This window comes from Parasteatoda tepidariorum, chromosome 7, assembly GCF_043381705.1.
Source record: "Parasteatoda tepidariorum isolate YZ-2023 chromosome 7, CAS_Ptep_4.0, whole genome shotgun sequence".
Classification (NCBI taxonomy): Eukaryota; Metazoa; Arthropoda; class Arachnida; order Araneae; family Theridiidae; genus Parasteatoda; species Parasteatoda tepidariorum.
This window is the reverse complement of record NC_092210.1, coordinates 28,895,564-28,920,269: the sequence shown is the minus strand read 5'-3', so window position 1 is coordinate 28,920,269 and position 24,706 is coordinate 28,895,564.

Genomic DNA, 24,706 nt, shown 5'->3' with positions numbered 1-24,706 from the left:
CTGTTATTAAGTTTTATTTGCACTTCTGCGCCGTAGGACAATACTTATTTCAATCTTTTTCTGAGCTCTGTAAGCAAAGTTTATTCTCATTTTATGACCAATTACAAGTTTTTCAATTCAGAATTATTTACTATTTATCACAGCAAAAACTTACATAAAAAGCAAAGATTTCGGCATATCATATACAAAGGAATATACAGCGAAATACATAACACTTAGACACCTTATTTTAGCGTAAAAACAATCAAATAAATCACTTTAATAACAGAACAATTCCTAATATAAAGCTTAACGCATTTTATAATCCTAATATTACCTAACTCTTTTAATTTTCCTAAGAAATAAATATTTATCTGTTTTCCCAACAAACATATTTAATAAAAGTTTTAAGTTGTCCAAATATGACACATAAAATTAATATCTTTTACAATGTTAAGACATTTAATTATAAAACAGCAATAACAAATAAAAATATTTAGCAAAATTTCATATAAATATACTGTATAACTTTCGCTAACAGTAACTCGAAAGATTAATATTCACCCAAAAATGTCATATCTGAATCTACAGTGGAAACCGTTTATTTTTCCAAGTCAGAAATAACTGATTAAACAATTAAATTTCCAGTAGCATTGAACTTTTGAGGCACAATTAATGTTTTTTGACAGCAACGCTTGTTTTAAAAGTATTATTTATTTCATTTATTCAAAGCAATAAATTACGTACTTAATAATATCAGTAATAAAAGGATTTACAAAGAAGAGCCAAAACTGTTTTGCTTCGAGTTTATTTATTTTTTCTTTCAAAGTGTCAACCTCAATTAACTGTGAGAACAGATTACTATATCCATGTTAACGGTTAAACAAAAAGGTGTAAGGAAATAAATTAAACTTAATTTAGTTACTTAAATAACGTTGCGTTGATATATGGTCTGTAAATGAGTCATATCTCCACTTAGGAGACAAAAACATTTCATAGGTAAAAGAAGAAAAAGCATTCCCGCACGTTGTAGGCCAGGGGAGTCATGGAATTTAGGGAATCACAATTTCGTGATCAACACGGTTGTAGCAATGCGATCAACATTTCGCACAGACCATCTTTACTTCCCAGACAAATAGGTAGTCATCAATCTAAAGCTTGATAGGCTTCAAGCAGCCACTGGGGATCGAAACCCTGTTCTCCACTATAACAGTTGAATGCTGTAACCATTGAGACATTGTTAGCACATTGTTTATATATTGTTGCTATTCATTAAGTAATTTAACCAAGTGCCACTACTCTGATTAGGAGGTGATGATCCGCTTAATGTGTGAGACGTAATACGTAGTAAGTAGTTGTACACTACATTCCAATCGCTGTGGTGTGTCCGTTATCATGTCAATGGTTAATTACGCCATCTGAGAAGTGATCAAAATGCATAGGAGAATTAGGTTTCCTAAATATCAACAAAAAAGTTATCTTTAAAAGCAATAACAAATTAGTAACGCGAGAAGTAAATTTTAAAACCATTTACTCGATTGACGTTCGAACTGGATAAAAAAATTTCGATTATGAAAATTTTATTTTGGAAAAAGTTATACGTAAAAGAAAAACATTTAGGCACATTATCAATTCTAAAAGATGTGAAACAATGGACAATAATACATTGTTTTTATGTTTAAAAGTCAAATAAATATTTTTTTATGTAGCAAACTAATCCCTAACACATTTAATATTCTTAATACTGCGCCTCACTTTAATTTTTCGTAAGAAATAAATATCTAACTGCTTTTATGACACACATATTTAATAAAAGTTTTAAGTTAACCGAAAATGACGCATAAAATTAATATCTTTTGCAAAGTTAAGACATTAGGTTATAAGGAAACAATAACAAACAAAAAAATTCAGCAGAATTTTCATTTAAATAAATTGTATTACTTTCACTAACAGTAGCCTGAAAGATTAATATTCATCAAAAATGTCAAATCTTAATCTACAATATAAAGCATGATTAATATTAATAATAAGTGATTAAGTAATTAAATTTCCAGTGGCATGGAACTTGATGAGCAAATCTTTTTTACTTCAACTATTGTTTCATAAGTAATATTTGTTATAATTTTTTGAAGTAAAAAATTACAAACGTAATAGTAATAGTGATAAAATTAATTTTACACATTTAAGAAAAAAAAAGAGTCAAAACTATAATTCGAATTTTTTTTGCTTTCAGAATGTCAACCTCAGTTAATTTTTGAGGACAGATTTCTGGATCAGGTAATAAAATAATTTGGTAAGGCGAAAGTTTCCTATTTTACAGTTAGTAATTTCGTTTATTTTCAATAAAAAAGAAAAAGTCAGAAACTATTTTCCGTTCTTGTGTCAAATTATTACAAAATTAATATTAGCGATGACTTTTTTTAGTCTATTTTTTCAAACTATCAGCCCTACAATATAGACTTTATTTCAAAGCAAAATTGGTTTTTAACAATACTAGGATTGCTATTTATAACAGCGTTTACCAATATTTGGAATTTTGAAACATCTAAATTGGTCAGTTAAGTACATTTCAATAGCTCACAATTTACCGATAATAAATAATAATTTGATGAAACAAAGATCATAGACATAAAAAAATGGATTAAAGTCAACTCTATACATAAAAATAGACTTAAGTCAACAATAACTGAAATTTTTCGTAAAAATATTTCTTAAAATCGTATAATTTTTACGTTAAAATATAAAAAAACAATCATTAGAAAATATAATATGAGTGTAAGAGATGCTCAAATGAGTAGTAAATATGCGTCAGAACGTCAAATCGAAGTAGCAAAAAAAAGGCTCTTTTTAAATTAATAAAATTAAGTAATGAAAGACTGGAACAAAAGGAATGTGACTAAAGCGCAATTAAGTCCAAAAATCGACGTCCTATAGTTTTGATTCTCTAAACAAAAATGTGTCCTGAATGTTAAAAAAAATGACAGTAGAAATATAAGGAGATGAACACGAACAGATGAGATAAAACGAAAGTGGTTGGACCCATACAGACAAAGAAATATTTTTAAACTTGATACTAAAAAGAAGAGTGACAAGAAACAGGGTGGGAGGGTGGAGGAAAGCCCAAGGTGTAAAAGATTAAATTATAATAAATTTCCAAACATTGGGAAACTTGTATTATTAGATTTTTTCAAAATATGTTATGATTCCCAGAAATCAAGCTCGGTGAAGGAAGAGAAGCACTTAATAATTTTAGCCGAAAAAAAAACTCGCACCCTATTATAAGAATTTCAACTGCATTGAGTGATGGAAGTTCGATTAATATCCTAGTTTTTGACATGTTTTCCATGCTAAGTCGAAATTTAAAGAGACGATTTGTTAGTCCCGGTATTAAGAGATCTGGAGGAAAAAAAGGAAAATTTTAGGATAAAGGGGAAGGACCAGAAAGAGTGGAGCTGTGTGGTAAAGGCAGCTAAGAGTCTTTGTGGATTGTAGAACCGAGGACTTAAGACCGAGTAAGTAAGATTAGTTTGACCAATATACGCAAGACCACACTGACAAGAAATTTGATAAAATCTCTATTGATATCTGCAATGGGTTCTTTTAAGAATGGTGAAATTTAGCTTTTTTTATTTTTTTTATTTATTTGTTTTTGTTTTAGCTGTTTTTTTCTTTGATGAGAAGAAAACAATTTCTAAATCAAATTTATTCAAAATCTTAGCTATTTGGGGATTGATTTTGGGATAATAAGTATAAAAAAATGATTAATTTTCTATAGCGAGATAAATTTTCTATCGATAGAATCAAAAATATTAGAAGGAAATTCACGGTCAGTAACAATAGCTTTGAAGTATAGGAGCTTTTCATTGAAAAGATTACTATTAGAGCAGGTTTTAGAAGCACGGGGAAACAAGTGTGCGTAAGGCAGTTATCTTTTGATTAGGAGGATAGGATGAAAGGTTTATGAGAAGGGGATGAAAACGCAAACTGTTTCAGATGAACATTTCTGAGATTAGAATTGCGAGTTACAAGAATGTCTAAGAAAGGTAAACATTAATTATTTTCTTGCTCAAGGTGAATTAAACGTAAAGACAGCGTATTTGACTGTATAGTTCAAGTTTCGTGATGACTTGCAAATTTACTTTTACCAAAAAGAATATTAAATTTAAGAGTAAAAGCTGACAGGATCTGCAGTAAATATTCAATGCAAAATGTAAGTGACAGGAAACATAGAGTTTCTTATATTCATTGACAGCTGTTTCGTATCTTTTAGAATATGTTCATTCTTTTCAAAGAATTCAGAACTTTATTTTTATTCAACTTGCTTTTTCTCGAAGAACCGAAGCATATTCCTTTTACAAAATCTGCCATTTGAAAGGGATATGTTTAACATTTACTACAATAATCAGGTTTTTATTTAAGAGAACGCACTATGCTTTATTAAATTTAGTTTCAATAATAAACATGGATGACGAAAATATACAATTCGCTGTTTCAGTTTTTGCTTTATAAAAATGACTGAAGAAAAAATGTAGAAGATTCAATAAACCACTTATTTTAAAGATAATATCAGTTATATTTGAAGTTTATAGCTTTATTTGATCAAAAAGGGAGTGTTGTAGCAGACTACGTCACCAAATTTATATAATTTTATCTGATATCACGTGTTTTTTTTAAATAGTTATTTTTTTAAAGTTTGCTTCAAAAACATTAATTATTAAAAATCAATGACCTTTGAAGTGAAAAAAAAAATAATTGTTACGTATTTAAGGGCAAAATTAATAGGAAAGTGGTATTAATTCGTTTAGGAAATCGACATATAAAACAGCCGTATTATTATTGACTCATAGCATGTTTAATTAATTTAGGTAATATTTGCATATTTCAATTTATTTTATAACCGTAGTTTAACAGCCGGCCCAAGTTTTGAGTTTACAACTACTAATGCTCAATTCTGTACCCCTGTAATTTTAAACCAGAAAGCAGGAGAATTCCTGGATAGGGTATTGAATGAAATTTTCATTCATGCGGTACTTTTTGATGGAACTAATCAGCATTTGCATTACATAGTGAGGAAAACCACAAAAGCCACCCGCGCTTAGCCTGCTGGAAAGGGAACTCTAATATGTTATCCGTCTACCACTGAATATATTTTTACGTCAGAACTGTGGTTCATGCGAGAAGAGTGCAAAATTTGTATCGATCAGCCATCGTTGGGATTCAAACCCGGCTTACCTTATTAGAAGGCATGTGCTCTATCCCCTGATCCACCACGGCTCAATATATGCATATTGAAATTAAGGAAATAATCTATGTACTGGAAAAATAATGGATTAAATTAATTTATTCATGTAGAAGAACTGTAAAAAATCGCCATACTTTTATTGACAACAATGATACTTAATTAATGTTGGTAATACGCATTAGTTGAAATAAAAAAATAAGCTATGTGCTATGATAAAAATAAGCTATTTACATTCGAAATTTTCAGGGGAACCGTAGAAAATCTTTCTACACATATCACACGCTTAATTATTATGGTACTATGCATTACTGGTATTATGGTAAATGGTGCAGTTTTAATAAGAGTTCTACAACGGGTTTCCCATTGTTTAAAAAAAAATAGTTTTTCCAGTAGCAGCAAAGATTCGTACTAATATTTTAGGGAATAAGAATTTTAAAAAAATTTACTCAGCTACTTATAATTATTTTAAACTGTAAATTAAAGATCGAATAGAGAAATGGTCATGCTTTGAAGTCCTTACCAAGTTCTTACAAAAATTTTACTTATTTATTTATTATATTCAGATGATTCAGCTTGTTACCAGAGATAAATGTATTACTCACAAAACTCCAAGGTTGAAGGGTTATGTTATAAGCACCAAATATATATGTATATACATTGAAACGAAATATTTCACATGCGTAATGACTACTTTGATATAAGTAAATGATTAGAAAATTAAGGAAAAACGATAATCTTTGATTTTCTATAATCATTTACTTATATCAAAGTAGTCATTACGCATGTAAAGTTTTGTTTCATTTTAACGCCTCCTTCTTGGTGAGCTATTTTTTTTTTGTCCATGAGTGTATATATATATATATATATATATATATTTGTCTACTGCAAATCAAAATTCATGTTTATACAACAGAAGTTTTCCATTTGTGTTGCATTTTTGAAAGAAAATGAATCAAGTAGCAACAGGTATTGAAAAATTTAAATTTTTGGACAAAACACNGATAGATAGATAGATAGATAGATAGATAGATAGATAGATAGATAGATAGATAAAGTATATTCTTGTGCCCCTTGAAATTGATGTGTACCGGAGAAAAGCGATAGTGGTACACTTTGACTACCATGAGCAATAGCATCATGAAAAGTGATGCTAAATACATTTAATCTCTATTCTAATGGGAAAAACTATTATAAACGAGTTTTGCTTAGTTTAAGATCTCAAAATCATCGAGAAAGACGACAAATAATAATCAATAAAAGAAATGAAATTATTTTAGCCTCATTAATTAAAGAACTCAGTGAAATAACCAGGTAAGTGACATTTTCCGAACTACTATATTACCAATTTATTAAAAGGTGGGATTAATATTTCTTTGCCATATTTCATTTACCACTGCTTAGTCTGAAATACAAATTATGCAAACATACTAAAAACCAATGTGAGTAAGTTTGTTAAAATTAAAGTGAAGGAAAAAACAATTCTGTTACGTTAAACATATTGCTGCAACCGATTTGTGTTATTTTCTCTGATTTTTTAATTTTCCTAAAAATATCACTTACCTGGCTCTTCCACTAAGCTCTTAAATTGTGCCGGAATCTGTCTTTCAGTATTGAGTATAATTTTGTTATGCTTCTCAGTATAAAGTATATTAATTCTTTTCTTTTGTTTCTTTTCTATTTATTCACCCGTGCGAAGAACGGGTATTCAGCTAATCAATTTATAGATTTTGCTTTGCAAAAAGAAAAAAGAACACAAATTCTTCATAAGGAAGTTTAACTATTTTTTGGCTAAGAAATTTGAATAGCTTACTTTAGAAAGGAAATATGACACAAAGTTTTTTTTTTTGGTAGAAAACACCATGTATGTTTATTTTCTGAATTTAGAATAAAGGAGCAACAAGCGTCAATTTTTCATCAAAACAGCAGACAGAAAATATTTGCCAACTACTTCCTTTTAACTTTCTATTGATACTGGGCAAAAAGAAAATAGATCAGAAAAAAAAATAGTTACTACATGATATAACATTTTCATGATAGTTTGTCTGAAGTTATGATTGTTAATTTTACAAAAAAATTACATTGAGATTTGTCTTCAAAATATCTCCGTGTTAAGAAAGTTACAATAATTTATGTATGTTCAATTCAAATGGAAAATCTTAAATCTGCATGACTTCACTATTAATTCTACATGTAACAGTAGAAAAAATTTAAAAAGTTTTTTTTTTAAATTTCTAATTGGAACATATTAAAAAAATATACTTAGAATAAATGAAAACTTTAAGCTGGTTTTCTTTTGAAAACTTTTAATTAAAACTTTAAATCTAATAAATATTTCTAGAAATATGAAAATGTATTACGTAAATTTTATGCAGAAAACGATTAGTTAAAATTTAAAATCTTACTAATAATTGAATTTGAATAATTGGCCTTACTTTATTTGACCTTTATTGGCCTTACCTTATCTTTACTTCATTTGAATAGGTGTACGAAAAATAGAAGTTTGATTATCGGTCCAAAGCAATTTCTAAAAAAAATATAGATATTTGAATTTGTTGTCAAAATATCTCCATATCAAAAAGTTATAATAGTTTATATGTGTTTTATTTAAAAGAAAATCTTAAATCTACACATCTTCACTCTCAAAATTACACGAAAAAGTAGAAAAAAAATTTTTAAAAGTTTTATTCCTGGCATACATGGCAAAAAACATACCCAGCGAATATAAGTAAATTTTAAACTGTTTTTTATTAAATTCTTAATTGAAACTTTCAATCTAATTAATATTTCTAAGGATAGAAAAATGTATATGGGCAATTTGATGAAAAATTAAAATTTAAAATCCCTACTTTATTTGAATATTTGGCAACTGCTGTAAAAAATCGAAATCAAAGGAGAGTTATTTTGTGTAATAAATTGAAATAAGACATTTTTTTTTCTCATTTCTGAATCAATAAACTTGAATCGCAACAATTTTGATCTTCTTAGCTGCGTATTCTATTTTTTCCCTTTTCATAAAAACATTGCCTTCACTACAAATCCAAAGGATTAGAAGAGAACGAAGTATTGGATTTTTTGAAAAAACCTCTCAGGCATAAGCACAAAGCAATATTTTAGAGGAAATTTTTAAGATATATACGAAAGTTTTCCAATGGCAGAAAAATGGGCCCAACTAAGCTTTTAAATGATAAATGCTCAGAAAATATTTTCACGGGTTCAAAAACTAGTTCTCAGCGTCTAAAAATATTTTTAAAGGTAAATTAAATTGCTTTCTATTTTGAAATGTATTTTAGTTTTCAGGAAATGAAAGCGTCATTATTCACGGGAAATCTTTTATAGAATAAGATGTGAGTTTCAGATTTCTCTTATAAATATAAATAAATTAGCAGCTTGAATTAATCAAAACTGAATAACTATGAAATATAGGGCAAGAAATCACTAGAATGGTTCCGATTTTTTTTTCTTCAAAAATAGGATGAATTTATATCATTTAAAAAACTAAGCAATAAAAAAACCTTTCAAATATTTTTCATCCCCTTCAAGTGTTTTTTTTTATAGTAGAACTATTAAAAAACTTATATAATAATAATAATAANGCACGCGATATATATATATATATATATTGCTGTGTTTTATTACAAAAGTGTTAATTTGAAATTACTTGTGGTTTTTTTTTTATTTCATAAATACTTTAAAAACTCTAAACTGTCAAAAAAAATCAGGGTAAAAATTCCTGAATATCCTAAATGAAAATTTGAGAAAACTATATTCACCATAAATATTTGCAATAGAAATAAATAGGGAAAATATGAATGTAGAAGTAGGCAGTCATCGCCAGAATTTGAACTCCGAGAATCTGTTTAAGCAAGTCAAGAATTACACTTTAACAGTCTTAACAATTTATACTTTATTGATAGTTTTTAAATTCTATAAAATATTTAGAACACCGTATTAAAACTCAATGCGGATGAGCAGAAAAACTGAAGCACTAAACTTGAAGCATTAATCTAAGCTACGATTTTTGTATAATTCTCTGTGAAGTTAATTAGTGCCCTAAAAACTACGTTTTACAACCTAATTACCAGAATTTTCTAAATTTTCTGAAATTTTAACAATGCTTGCTCCTTAATTCATCTAAAATGTAATTGCCATATTTTGTAATAAATAAGTTGATGTTGTTCTATTAACTTTTTCTGATAACTATTTCTGTCCATTGAAACTTTTGTTGTGTTGAACATAAATACATTTTATGTAATGTTATTAATTATAATTTTTCTTGTGGCTGTTCAAATAAAAAAAATCACTCTTAAAGCATCTATGTGTATAAAGAATCAATCTGTTTTTTTTTTAATTCTAGAATTCAACAATTTGTTTCTTCTAGATTATGTATTATCGGCTATGTAAATGTTCTAGTTCTAAAAACGCCGATAAGTACATTGTAAAAAAAAAATCCGGATCTAATTGCGGTAAAAAGTACCAATACTCAGGGTGCCGATACTTTCATCGCAAAATAGTTTTTTACTTTAACCATAGAGTTATAAATAAGTTATAACCATAGAGTTATAAACCTATTTATCACTCTATGACTGGAACATGTTACGGAACAGAAAATTTTTACAGTAATAATTAAAGGAGGGGCATCGGTGGGCATCTCGACCGACAGCTGCCGGTGAAAACCTGCACCTCCTCTCCTGAGGGGAAGGTGGACTCAGTCTGAATATTTCCCTAATACCCTGATATAAGGAGGGTGGGGTATTTTATAACCTTACAGTAATAATTATCGAAAAAATTTAAGGCATGATATTTTACTGTAAAAAAGATTTTACTGTAAAAAGGATTTTACTAATGATTCACACCCGAAGTTCTGTACTTCTTATCGTAATTTGATTCGGAATTTCTTACAGGGTATTAGACTATGAATTTTTTACCTTAAGATCTATGCAATTTAACACAGTTTTAGTAGATTTCAGGCTTCATTTCTGCAATAGCGAAAGAATATATTTTGAGAAAACAGCTTCGATATGAAAGGTTTTTATAAAAGTTGGGTTTGTAGTTGCAGATGAAACATATATTTCAATAGCTAAAGCGAAATACATTGCCAAAAAAACTCTCCAAATGAAAGCATTTTCGAAAATATGTTCGCGTCAAGAAATCTACTCTTGTAGATGTTGTTGGTAGGATGTCCTATTTCTTTTAGCATATTTGTTTTTAACCCTTTGGATAGTATTTCTTAGAACTTTATCCCTTTTGGGCAACCTTCTACTTGAAGAAACTTTCATTTCAAATATCTTTAAAGTATTTCCTTTCCGATAAGTTTCAGATATTCTGCAATATCCATACTACATTTTTGGAATATCAAAAAAGAACCAGAATATTTGCTTAAAAGTTAAATCCTAAAACAAAATAGGATAAGCTGGTTCTATTATTATTTTGCGTAAAACCAAAATTAGTAATTTTATAAAGGTATTTTTCCCAATTATTATTGTAATTGCATTTAAAATTTTGCTTTGTCGGAATAAGGTTACTTTGACCATAGAAGTACAATTAAGTTATTATATAATTATAATGAAAATAGTTTAAAAAGATAAGTTATTTTTATCCTTAACAGTCGTTTAGCTGTCTATTTTTTGGATGCCATAATCCTGGAGGATGATTATTATTTACTCTTAGAATTTTTACTCTAAAATTATTGTAAAATAATCGGCGGTAGTCTGTCCATCCGATAAACCGTAAAGTTTACGATAAGGAACATTTTGTACCTTTATGGTATTGAAACCGTTTGCAACTAATATGGTTACAAAATAATGAATACAAAACTATACAGTTTTTAGCCATTCACAACTAGCATGGTTTCAAAGCCGCAAAAAAAAAAGAAATTTTACTGGACATAGGAGCAAGGCTTTCCATTAGGTAACGGTCATAAGAGAGTGCAGGACACAAATTGAGGAGTGCAAACACTGGAAATTCCTTATATGTTGAAGGGAATAAAGGAAATTCTGTTGTGTCAACGCAGAGACTCGAACCCCAGTTCTGTCGATCATGAAAATGCCAGATTAGCCCTCTCGGCTATAACCAGTATGCAGTTGCAAAGAACTATGGGGCTTACTATAGTGGACTCAGTTGGTGTGATACATTTCTTGATGTTTAACCATATTAGATGAAAGCTGTTAATAAACGGTGGTTTTTCTCATATTTAACAGTTTAATTACTATATTATTAATGATTATTCAACAGTTTTGTTTGAATATGGTAAAATCACAATTAAATAAACTGTTATTTAATTAAATTTTGTGAGAAATTTCTGTGTATCATTAGAATGAATTGTTTTCGTTGTTAAAAAAATAAGCCATACATTTCTTCAATATTAAAAATGCGTAAGCGATTTTGCCGCAAGAGTTTTGGATTTCAACTATACTTTAAGCTAAGTGTTGCAGTGAAAAAGTTATAAAAGTTACTTAAGTGTACGATGGCTGTAGGGAAACATACAAAGAGTACGGTAAAGCAAAAAAAATTAACACTCAATCCTGATCTCGAAAATGTTAAACTTGTAATAAAAAATGGCCAAAGAATCAGCTATTATAATTATAGCTGTTATAATATAAGTCAAGTTCACAAGAAAAATTACTCGGTCATACTGAATAAAAAAAAATTCGCTAAAGATTCTTATTTCTTTGTACTGAGTAAAAAATTTGTATTTCTAAATTTAATTTTTTCTTTCAAATATCGTTGATTATTTTTCAAATCTAGGAAATCGTTTATTTCGTAGCACTTCACAAATTAATAAAACATAATAGCAATTGTATATTTTATTTACAAAATACTCCTTGCTTTTGTGGATAATATTAACATTGAAGCAAAAAAAAATAAATTTTTTAAAAAATATATAAATAAGAAACAATCGTGGGAATAGGATAGCGGAGTGGTGAGTGGACTGGACGGAGCCCGTTATAGATCTAAACAAGACAACAACAAAAATTCTTAGGTAAAAAAAATTCTATCTCAGGCTCAGGGGATAGAGCGCTTGTCCCCCAATGAGGTGAAAAGGGATCGAATCTCAGTGATGTCAGGTCGATACGAATTCCGCTCCAGGATTGCACCGACCACAGTGCTGACGTGAAATATGCTCAGTGGTAGACGGATCATGGGTTAGTGTCCTCTTGCAGTCTGGGTAACCATGGGAGTTCTTCGTGGTTTTCCTCTCAATGTAGCGCAAATGTGGGTTAGTTCCATCAGAAAGTCCTCTGCGAAGGCAAATTTCTGCCAATACATGATTCAGAAGAAGCTCCTTTGTCGTCCAGATTGAGATCGAACTTACAAAGCTATGTTGTTGAACATTGGTAGTCGTAAACTCAAAATTAGGTCGGCTGTACAACGAAGGTTATATAATTATCTAACTTTAAATTTTACATTTTTACAGGATAAACTCTTGATATTTTTTTAAGCGGACATTTTTCTTAATATTTATAAAATTTACTAAAAATTCAATACTAAACTTTTCTTAAGTTTGCTTATTAAAGAATTAAATATTACTTAGTGAAAAAAAAGAACTAAGTTCGAACTTTATGTTTTCTAAAAACATTTTAGTAAAGCTTACATTAAAGCTTAAATTAAATTAAAGCTTTAGTAGAATAAACGCAATAAATGCGTCACAAGTAGCTCCAAATGAAGTAAAATGTTCAAACTCTTTATAAATCACTGAGAAATATTGGTTTTCATTTGAAATTTAGACAGCAACTTTAAAAAAAAAGAGATGAAAAATTATTATCATTTAATGCTTTACTACTAAATTTAGGTTTAAGTTTCAATTTATTTAAATTATCAGAAATTTGTAAAATTTACCGTGTTTCTAACTCTTTGGGAGCACCAAAAAGCACCGCATTTTTTTCCCAAACGCTTTGGTCATGATTTTAGTAAAACTAACTCGAAAATATTGTTTTATAATCTGTGTTAAAATTTAGTAAATATGGTGATTTTATGATTAGACTTTGAGCATGGCATGAAAACCATTTCTTCTGTTATATTTACTTTTCAGCTTTGTAATTTTATTAAATGTGTGGTAATAATTACTTTCATTCTGAAAACCAGAATTCCCCACTATCCGTTACCATAGGAATGGCATATTTTGTTTCATTATCAAAATTATGTTTCTTGATCAGAAATGTTTTTACTCTACAATGCAGTAACTTTACCAGAACTCTTTTTTTTCCTTGTAATATACTAATTCAGATATATTTCTCAATCGCCTTTTCCTCTTTTATGCTTTTTTTATAAATGGCCTTATCAAAAATCAATTACGGTAATGACACGCTCCAGCAACAAAGCCCAGATATAGAGATTCGCTCGTAATAGAGAAGAGAGAGAGAGAGAAAGAAAGAACTGATAAATACTGAAAACTATATTATCTGTCACTAAACACACATAGGCTTACAGATCTGTAAGAAAACTTAAGTTCCAGACCAAAACTATCTTAAAAAGTTTTAACTTGCTTGAAATTTATGTTGAAAAAATATCATTTTATAAATACAGTATTTTTTCACTAACTAGCTGGTTTGAACTGATTTGAATAATAAAAATCTTTACAATTTTTATTCCTAAGAATATATAACCCATGTTTCTTAAAAACTGATACTTTTCATAGAAAATTCCTGATACCTAAATTTAAAAAAACGACTTATTTTAAACGAGTCTTATATGAAATAAAATGCATCGAAATTCGATATTGATTTTAAATTTATCATAGTCGTGAACTGGTAAATAAGAAGAAAAAAAAATGAGCAAAATCTCCACAAGACTGAATCAACTTTAAATTACGATTACCGTACAAGATTTTTTTGTGAAAGAGTTTTATATTTTTATCTATTATAACAATGGTGATCTTATTGCTTTTTCGTGATATTTTTTAAATTGAGAGTTGGAAACACCCTTAAAAATGAAACTATATCACTGACACATTTTTCGAAAAATCAATTGAACTGCCATCTGTTGAGCAAATTTAATATAGCTAGAACTGTGAGTAAGCATTACAAATTAATCTTCTTCCATGGAAACTTTTGAGTGGTAACAAAAAGTATAATATATAAAAGTATTCCTCCAGTAAGTATTTTCATTTATTTGTAAAATTTAAGATATGAAACTTCATCACTATAAATAAATGTAATATGTAAAAAATTTCAATTATTTTTTTAACGGCAGGCACTGAACATTTTACGTCCCTCGCCTAGGAGATGCCGGAAGTGGTACTCATTTAACGTTACCCAGTGGGCACCTGTGAACCTAAGTCACGGAGGCGAAAAACATTACCTACGCCACACTGCAACAGATACCTGTTTCACAGGGTGGGCAAACATTACACATCACACGATAGAGAACAACACACAGAGAGAAACATCCATGCCCGGAGCGGGATTCGAACCCGCAGCCATTGGCTTCACAGTCAGGCACGCAAACCGCTCGATCGTCTGGCCGGCAAAAAATGTGAACTATAAATGGCATATCAAGACACCAAAAAATTCTTAAATGTTAAAACTTTGAATAAAGTCTAGAATTTGAAATGCTTGCCCTTTTGTTTTGTGGAAATCGAAAAATAATTCCTTTAATAAAGTGAATATTTCTGAAATTTACTGATCTTATTTTCAATACAAGGCTTAGCACATTCTTACAATAACGTTCAGACGTACCAAGTAGAAGCGGCAGGCAGTGAAAGATTCCAGTTCATATTCCTGTATGAAGATATGCCCATAATTGGCAATACAAACTAGTTTGACTTCGAAATAAATTCAACGAACTCAAAGCGACGATTACCTACTACTTCCGGGCAAAATGAAAATCAACATAAGCTACGAAAAATTCAAAAATGAGATTTTCATATATTTGGCATTTTTGTATTATAAATTACCTATTGGCAAAGAAATAAAATTGTTCATAAGCGTTCTGAAAGCCGCTCAGTGCCATAACCGAATAGTAATGAGATACAGCTGCGATGAGAGTGTTCGCCTTCCAATGAGGTGAACCGGGTTTGAATCCCAGCTATGGCTGGTCGATACGAATTCCGCATCTGGCTTGCACCGAGCACAGTGATGACGTGAAATATCCTCAGTGGTAGACGGATCATGGGTTAGTGTCCACTTGCCTTCAGGCTAACCGTGGGAGGTTCTCCAGATATTCCTCTCCATGTAACGCAAATGCGGGTTAGTGCCAGCAAAAAGTCCTCCACGAAGACGAATTTCAACCAATATTTGATCCAGGAGTTGACTTGTCTTCGAGATTGAGTTTGAAATTGCAAGGCTACGTAGTTGAACATTAGTAGTCCTAAACCTAATATTCGGGTGGACTGTCTCGCAACTGTTATAAAATAAATAAGTAATAAAACAGAAGACGTATATGGAAGATACGTGGAAAAATTGTCGGCCACCTGGAATGTAAGAGAACTCAGATGGAAGCATTCGAGGAACTTGAAATCTCCCAAAGTGTTATTTCCAAGCTTTGCAACGGTTTCAAGGTAATAAAAATGTCAATGGAAGTTACAGTACAGTTCTCCCCCCAGTTAAAACACCGAATAAAGACCGGTATTTGGAAGTAACAGCTAAAAGAAGTAAAAAGAGTTCAGCATCTAAACTGTTTCATCATTTCTCAACGGCCACGGGAACCACGGGTCAAGGCAAACAGTGTACTGAAGTTTCTTAAATATCGGTATAAATGCTCGCCGGAGATTCTCCTGGTGTAAAAAACATGCTGTGGGGACATCGCTACAGTATAATTGTCTGATGTTTTCCAACGAGTTTAGGCTTAACTTTCAGTCTGATTTACGTTGGACTTTCATACGGGGAACACCAGGTACCCGTTACCATCAAAACATCATTAAACGACGCTGTTACGGTGGTGCAGGATTGCTCGTTTGGGGTGAAATTATATTGGGCTCCAAAACAGATATGTATGTTCAAATCGGAACAATGTCAGGTCAAATTTATCGGAACCTCATTCTACCACATCATGCATACTTGTGTATGGATGGTATATGGCCACACAATTTGTGTTTATAGAGGACAACGCCTTTCGAAAATCGGAAACAAATACCTTCAATTCGGGGATACCACCATATGGAATGGCCAGCATTTTCATCTTACTTGAATCCAATAGAACATGTGTGGGACATGCTTGGCCGACGATTTGATCCATCACCTCCATGTGCACTGGAACTTCGGATGGCATTTCTGGCAGAGAAAAGTAATCTTCTCAAGATCAACTCGTTAATTTGATACTCATCATGCCTAGGCGTTGAACGGACTGTATTTCGTCGCATGACATGCTTTCACCCTACCAACTATGTAATATTAAGTTTTTTGTAACGGAGATATTTTTTATTATTGCTCCATGGAGCATAAATAGTAATTTGTAGTTGATGACATCATGCATACACCATCTTTTTTGTTCTTTATCTTTTGTTAAGCAAATGGGCTTTATGAATAAGTAACGTTTGCATAATTTCTGAACCTTTATTTGCCGGACTTGGTATTATCTTTAATTTATTAACACGAGGGTAAATAACTCTCGGTCAGTTAAAAATCCATCAATGTCTTTCTTATACATAAAAGCATTTTTCTCCCCTCGAAACTGGAAATTTATCTCTCTAAAACTAGCTCACTGCGGTTTCTGAACAGATTTGATTCTACTAAAAACTACAACCCCTTCTCCTCAAAATCTAAGACTTATTCAAATTCTAAAGCGAATATTTTCTTGTCTTATTTGCTGTAGTTTGTTCGAATAGATATTAGCTTATCACTATTTTTTTATTAGTGTTCGCTGTTTCATATTTGTCGCAACAATCTTTGACTTTTCGGATTCTACTTTGATGCTTTAACCAGCAAACGTAATGAAACTTCCTTCGATTCATCACGGAAACGGTAATTCGAAAGCTGATACCAAATTTGCACTAGTATGATACTGGACCCAGTATCATAGCGGTATTAGTGTTTCATCAGCCGGCATCATATTGGCTCTGGTATGATACAAATTCAGATATCATACCGGAACTGGTGCTTCACATGCAAACAGTATACTGGCTCCAGTATAATACCTAAAGTGTTGTTTTCTTAGCTGGTATATACTAGAGCCAGCGTATACTGGTACTAGTGCACTGCTTCCAGTATACTGAGATGATGTTTTAAAAACCGGTTTATTCTTAAAACAAGCTCTAAACAGTTTTTGAACAGCTCTGAATGGGAAAATAAAACATTGATACAATAGAGTAAATAAGTAAAGTCAACCGGTTTAAGTAGAGAAATAAAACACTGACATCAATCGACACTTTATCAAAAGCTATAGTTTGCGTTACGTTTATAAAAACAAAATTAACTATTTTTTTTTAACTTCATTATAGTTAATTAAATTTTTTAACAATAAATTGAGATATTATTTGAAATAATTGTCAATAATATTTGAATCTACAATACAACACAAAAAATGTTTTACAGCAATATTATTAAAGTGCAAATGGATTCTTCAGATTTAAAGAAATTGGAAAGGGATTAGAAATAGTATTATTTTATTAATAGCCAAACACCTAACTAAAATAAACAAGTCAAACTCTTAATTTATATTTTTATTCATATCTTTTGAAACGACAAAATAAATTTCGTTAAATAAGCCTCGGAAAAGTTTGGTAAATGCAAATTCACATGCAAAATAAGGAGACAATGTGAAGTGTATATATCTATATATGTAAATTTAAACAATCGTATAATAATGATTTTTATGTAAATAATTGATAAAATAAAACGGAATGGAAATTACATATATACCAAATAATGTTTGACATGCCTCCAAAAATAATGTTTGAAAGTGTAGACTGAACAATTTCCATATATCTCATTTTGAACATTGTATGCTTTATCTTTTAATATTATGCTTTAACTTTTTATGCTAAATTTCAGACAAAACTGAAAATTTAATTGAAATTATATTTTAGATTGCAGTGTTAATCCCATTAGTCACTTTTGGCATTTGTATGCTTTTTCCTATCTATTACATTGACAGAAAAAATTATTGAACTAACAAAAATTGTTAAGAATTTTTACAAGGTTTAAACTTTTCTTTCATCATATTGATAAATAAATAGACATTGAAAAATTCCATAAACGTCAGTTAATTAAAGTTATATTAACTGAAAGCTTAATTATGTTAAATTTTTCATATGATTATTATACATTTTATCCTTACACAAATAGCATGCATGAATTTTCCAGCTCATATGACTTGATGAAAATTGATAGAGCATTATGCTTCTTTTTTTTCATAATAATGATAATATTTATATTAATAGGGTAATACATTTATTCTCATTTTTAATTAATTTTTATGCATTTTAAAAACTCAAAAACTAGCTGTTACAGATGTAAATAACTTAGACAAACACCCAGAATGCACAAAGAACAGATTTCAAACAATTCTAATCATATGTAATTCTTACAAAAATTAAAATAGAATATGTATGTACATAAATAATATTACGAATATTCACGGAACTGTTCAATCATACTATTTTAAAAAATCCATTGTCTAGTGTAACACACACAACACATACTGGAAATTAGACTCAATATTTAATCTTATTATTAAGATCTCGAAACTTAATTCCATAGAAATTTGATACTATTTTAATATCAAAATAAGTATAACATACATTGTAACAAGAATTAAAAAGTATTAATTTTCTAGATAAGAATTAAAAGTTCCAAAATTTCAAACAATGTAAGATGTTAATTTACAGATTTGCCATTGAGACGCACAGACTGTAAATAAATAAGAGATTTAAAAAAAATTATTTGTAATTAAGAATAAATAATTACCCAAGTTAAACTGCTTTATACAGTAAAAGAATTTTTCAGAATAATTATTAAGTGTGAGAAATACAATTACAAATACTTATTTTTCAACTACTGAACCCATCAATTACAAATATACTCATTCTTTCTAACTGGCTAATTTAAACTTAGATCAAATTATAAAGTTCAAGATTTGAACTCCAAAATCTCTCATACCCTAGTAAGAAACTGACAAAAGTTTCCTCTAATTCAATCTATTAACAAACACTGTATCACTTATATGTACAAAGATAACAATATAATGAATTCAGGGCTGCTACTATTATGTTTTTTTGCAAAATGTTTTATTAGTAGATTGATAGTTAAGACTAAAACTTTTAGAATTCTGGAAATTTTTTCAACGATATAAAAGCATCACCACAACAACCCTGCTTTCCTTGCATATCTTTGGCTACTACTGTGCGCGATTTTAAGACAGTTATGCTCTCAAAACTCACCACTTGAAATAATAATTTTTAACAAACATTAGTACCCCTAAAGACGGAAATAGGACATTATTCCATTTTCGCCTAATTGGTAATAAACTTTTCTTAGATTCTTAAAATTTTTTAATAGGACTAAAACTTGGCAATAATTTAAAATAACAAACTTAACCAATCCAACTAATTATTCAACTTTGATGTCAAATTAAATAGATTGCAGAACTTGGAAAGTTCCAATAATATTAGAATCAGAATGCATAACGTGAGAGAGATGGATTAGAAAAAGTTCTCTATAAGAAAAGCATTAGCAGCCAATATTTAAACTTAAAATATTATAAATAAATTAAAAAATATTTTTCTGCACTTTAACTTATAAGTCATGTATATTAACTTGCCTTACATTCAAAAGCATGTTAGACTTATAACTAGGCTCTTTGTGCATTAATGAAAAATACATTTAAATTTAAGTTCAAAGGCAAATAGCATTTATTTAAATTTAATAAAAATTTGCGTTGTTATACCATGAGCAATGGAATGTCGCCTATTTAGTTTCACAAATCAAAATCAAAATTTTAAGCTTTGCTTATTTTATATATATATATATATAACCAGAGGTCTGTTCTTCACAAAATATCTTTTCATAAAAACGGACCCTTCACAAANTATATATATATATATAATAAACAGACTTAACAAGGTATATAATACTATTATCTAAAACCTTCAAAGCATTTTAAGTTCTTAATTTGATGTTGAAATGTGAAAAACCAAATATATACGAATTTAAAAAAACTACAAATTGCTTGCATTAACTTGGAAACAAATTAGGCTTAAAACAAGTGTGCAAAATGGAAATACTTTTATGCCTTAGACAGTTTTCTTGCATAACCTGTATGTTTAATATTTCATTTTTGATTATTTTACAGTAAAGTCTTAATACTCCTCAGACTATTAAGATTCTAATATATGCTAGAAACTTTTATTCCATTCTTAATACATGCATCTACAAGTTTTGAGCTTAAAGCATTATGTAACTTCAAAAGCTTGATTATAAAAGGTCGCTTCAAATTAAACTTTCATATTAATAAGATTTTGAAACACTAAATCCTTCCTATTTTAAAAATAGAACTGTATATCTTGAACATTAAGATTATTTTAATCCTCTAACTTGCTTAGACAGTCACGTTTTCTCCCGCTTCATTAATTCCAGAACTCCAGCCAATAATTCATCTAGCGTTCAAATAAAATGAGTTGTTGCAAGGAATTCAAAATTTATTCTCAAAACTGATGACTTATTTAAGTCTAATTCGCAAGCAATTGATATTTTAAATGCCATACATGCCAAATTTAAAGAGAGTGTGAAAAGCTGACACATGTGCGCATTACATAATTTTTTTTTAAGAAAATTGTACACTAAATTTTGTTATAAGCCCAAACATTTCGCCTATGTAATGGGAAGATTATTTTGGTAAGAGAATGATATTTAAATATATCTCTATGCGATGGCGATAAGGTTAAGTTTCATAAAATTTGAAACAGCGTTTCATATTCCTAATTAAAAACTACTGACTTTTATAAGTATTATCTCTTACTTCTTTAATAATTTTGAGCGAAAAATTTATTAACTCGAAATTTTGTTTTCCATATTATTATCTTAGATAGTAGTGTAAGGTTGGTTTTCATGTCAGCAACAATCTTTATCACAAAGCCCAACTAGGTTTATAAATGATTAGCTAATAAACCATGCAAACTTGATGCAAGATTAAATTTAACTATGCTGGTTTACGCACTAGGAGATTCGTATTTGGCTCGTATAAACCATCCCTTTTACATCAAGATTGAACCTTCCTTCACAAAACAAGGCTAAAAAAACCTTCTGAAATCGAGGATGAATCATCATTCACAAACCAAGGGTAGAGGACGCTCTCAAACCCGAGATAAATTTACCTTCTCAAGGTTTATTTCAGATTTTAAGACCATTACGGAAACAAGATGGCAACGACAAAGTTCACAGTAAAAGCTAATAAATAAGATTTTTTGCAAGCCTTTATTCAATCTTTAAGGAAATAAGCTTAGCATTCAATTATTTCTTCTAAGTTTGAAAAAAGATTAATTAGTCAATATTTCTATACCAATTATTTGAAAATGAAAACACAACTCTTATCGTAAGGTTGCTTGTGCTATGTGGATGAAAATATTTAAGTAAAAACACTTATTTATTAACAGATTTTACTTTGACTTCGTATAATATAATACGTGTATTATATTCTAAATGTCCCGGGAATGATCGACAATTTGAAAAATCAATTTGAAAAAAAACGTAAAATATGTTGTTGTTTTTTAAGAAAGCATGATATTTATTCTTACCACACCTTGACATTTTAAAACCAAAACAACAGATGGTGCTGCTAGATGAAAAAATCTTGAGGAATATTGTTTAGTTTCATACATCAGACAGGGGCAGAAAACTTGATTATAACAGTCTATATGGAGACTTGTTCATACCTAATTTTAATCTACTGAAACATCTCATCTCTAGCCTTCCAATAGCGCTACCAGCCTAGAACAAGCAACATAACTTTCGTGACAATCCATTTGAGTATAATGAGACAGCTTAATACGTAACAGTAAAGTTGCTGATCTAGTTCAGCCTTCATCATACCGTTCGTACGAAAATACTTGCCTTTGCGTCTGTTGATTTTATCCCTAAACTGTAACCATGTACTTGTTTCAAAGTAGCTACTTTGTTTTATAGTTTATCTTAGCTAGCAGCGCCATCTTTTAAAGAGCTTTGAAGCTTATTTTGTAACTTAGTTAGAAGCTAAATTCGTGATACCTAGTTTCTTTATCAGAACACAACAAACCCTCCATTTTATTCGATATAAAACTTTGTTTCAAGCATGTACAAACATTCGCGTTAAGCATAAAAGAATATGAAATAACAGCCGACATGTTTCAAGTGCTCAAAAACAGGCACCCCTTTTCAAGACTTACAAGACGTGAATGAGAAAAAATAAAAGTGACTTGAATATAAAACTAATAGTTGCCCACGAAAAGTGGAAAAATAAAGATTCTTGTTTTGTTTCTCACCATCATTTCTCCATTTTTCATAGAACTATTCGTATTATATTTTAAATTACTCTTCTTTCTTCTCATTCACGTCTGGCAAGTCCTGAAAACGGGAGCTTATTTTTGGGCACTTGAAACATGTATACTGTTATTTTCAATTTGTATATTTTTTAAGCGAATGAAGTTTTTAATTAGGTAATATCTTACCGCTTAAATTTCTAGGGATCATTTATTTAAAACCTTCCATTTCTTTAATTAGCTTTTTTAATCATCTGCCATTTTTGTGTTACTTGGTATTATTAGTATGACGATTGCGGATGAAGTGAAAGAAAATGGAAAATGATAATTGTATTATTAAAATTAAGAATAGTAAAATTTTTTAATAACACTGTTATTAACATGTAATGGTTATTACCAAAATAAACCAAAATTAGAAATGTAACTAATTTAATTTCTTATTAATCAGTATTCTAATTAATCAGTATCAGTATACTAAAATTGTAATTTTATTCACATCTATTCTTTCTTTATAAAACAATACAAATGTATTTATGTAAAGGAATACAAATTGATTATGAAAAATGTAATAAAATTAACTGCTTTTACGTCAAAAATAAACATTAGATTATAAATAACTAGATGCAATAAATCTCTTTTACAGCGCATTAAGGAAAAGTAATCTCAGTTATCAGAGGCAATTTGTGAGTTACAACTTGGAAACATTAAAAACTATTTTTCTCTTATTAATCTTAAAAATTCTATTTCGATTGTGTTTTAATTTTATCTGTTAAACATAGATACTGAATAATTCTTTGAACCAATTACTCATCAGCTAAAAACTTCTTCTAACTAATAAGAAATTAAACATAATTTCGATATTACCCATTATTGAATAAAACTCTTTCATCTTTTCTGTCTTTCTAACTCAAACATTTATTGCTTTTCTATTTTATGATGGACTTTCCGAAAGTTTGCGTAACTATGATAGAAACCAATAAATCAGAATGTTTATTTTATTTTTATGTTGCGGGACACATTATTTTTCTTTCAAAACAACAGAAGCCTCCGTTCATTTTAATTGAAAGTTAATGGTATGCTAATTGAAGATTGTGGGTTTTTAAAGCTTATGTGTCACTAGATTGTTTTGTTGCGTGAATTAAGTTTAATATTTACTGAAAGCTAAACTTAAAAAGCCATTAGAATCAAGAAAATTTGTTTATTTCGACTTTAAAAAGAAATTCACATTTGCTTAATTAAAATGGAAATAATTCATACTAAATGTAATTGATTAAGAAAGTTAATGAAAGGATAAATTTGTTCTAATTTTTTTCTATATTTCCTTTTAGTTTATTTAAAAAACATATATAATTGAACTTTTAATGCATACTTAACATTCACAAAACAAATTTAATAAACTAAAACTTTTTTTATTGGACTAAGTTTTAGTGCATTCTTAACACAACAAACAATGAATTTTAAATTAAAATTCTTCTTATGAGTAAAAAATGCTGTTGTTCATTTATCTAATTTTCATTATTGTAATCAAGGTTTAATATTTACTAATTAATAATAAATTCGAAAATATGTAAGCAATCAAAAATTTTATCGACTTTACGTTGACAACAACACTCCCTATTCCTGATGATATAAAATCACAATTCTGCTAAATCATTAGCATGTTATATATATATATATATATACAACCACCGACCCATTTTTGAGTTTATAACTATCAATGTTGAACTTCGTAGCCTTGTAATTTGAACTCAACCCAGAAGGCAAGGGAGCTCCTGGATCAAGTATCGAGACAAGCTGTGTGAAGAAAATTTTGACAGAACTGACCCCCATTTGCGTTACATGGAAAAGAACGGTTTGAAACACGGCAAGAGGCTCCCATGATTCATCTACCACTTACCCGTGATTCATCTACCACTAAAGATATTTTACATCAGCAGTGTGGTCGGTGCGAATTCGTATCAACCAGCAGAATTCGTATCAACCAGCCACTTCAGGGATTCAAACCTGAGTCATTGGTAGGTGAACGTGTAAGTTTAAAAATTAACTTCTTTTTAAACTCAGTTTTTGAACTTATTTTATGAGTTCTATAAACCTGCAGC